Source organism: Eucalyptus grandis, chromosome 3, assembly GCF_016545825.1.
Source record: "Eucalyptus grandis isolate ANBG69807.140 chromosome 3, ASM1654582v1, whole genome shotgun sequence".
Taxonomy (NCBI): Eukaryota; Viridiplantae; Streptophyta; class Magnoliopsida; order Myrtales; family Myrtaceae; genus Eucalyptus; species Eucalyptus grandis.
Genome location: NC_052614.1, coordinates 31504264 through 31504898, shown reverse-complemented (window position 1 = coordinate 31504898; position 635 = coordinate 31504264).

The window sequence follows — 635 nt, the reverse complement described above, 5'->3', positions numbered from 1 at the left end:
TTGTTTTGCAGAAAATGAAAAAAAAATTGAAAATTTTTTCCTAAAAATATCGCTCATATTACATAAAAATAAATAAATAAAAAATATATTCATCGCCCATGATCATGTTTAGACTTAAATTATTATCAATAATGAAAATATTTTTCATTAGCTAATGATTTTATACGATGTAAGCGATCGTTTTAAGAATAATATTTTTTAAATTATTCATTTTCCGCCAACAAAATGAGTCTTTTTAAACTTTAATTATTGATCTTATTTTTACTTTAACTACATTAATGTATTCCTTTTTTTATAGTTTTTTTTGTACTTCATGTACTACTACTTTATAATGGTAACAATTATAGAACTAATATAAATTCAATTGTTTTGCAGTTTGGAACTTAAAAACAGTACTCGTTTTTAACTTTTCGAATGAAAAGTCCATAATCCTGGGATACATTGTTTCATATCGGTTTATGGACGTCTGTATGTCATTGTATTCTTCCTTAATCTAAAGTAATATGCTTCTAAATTAACTAGTATCGCTTTTCGTGATAAGTTGCACTTCTAGCGAAATAATATTTTCAAGCGTAAAAAAGTCATATCATGATATAATTAATGACTATTTGTTCAAGCAATGTGTGCATTAATTT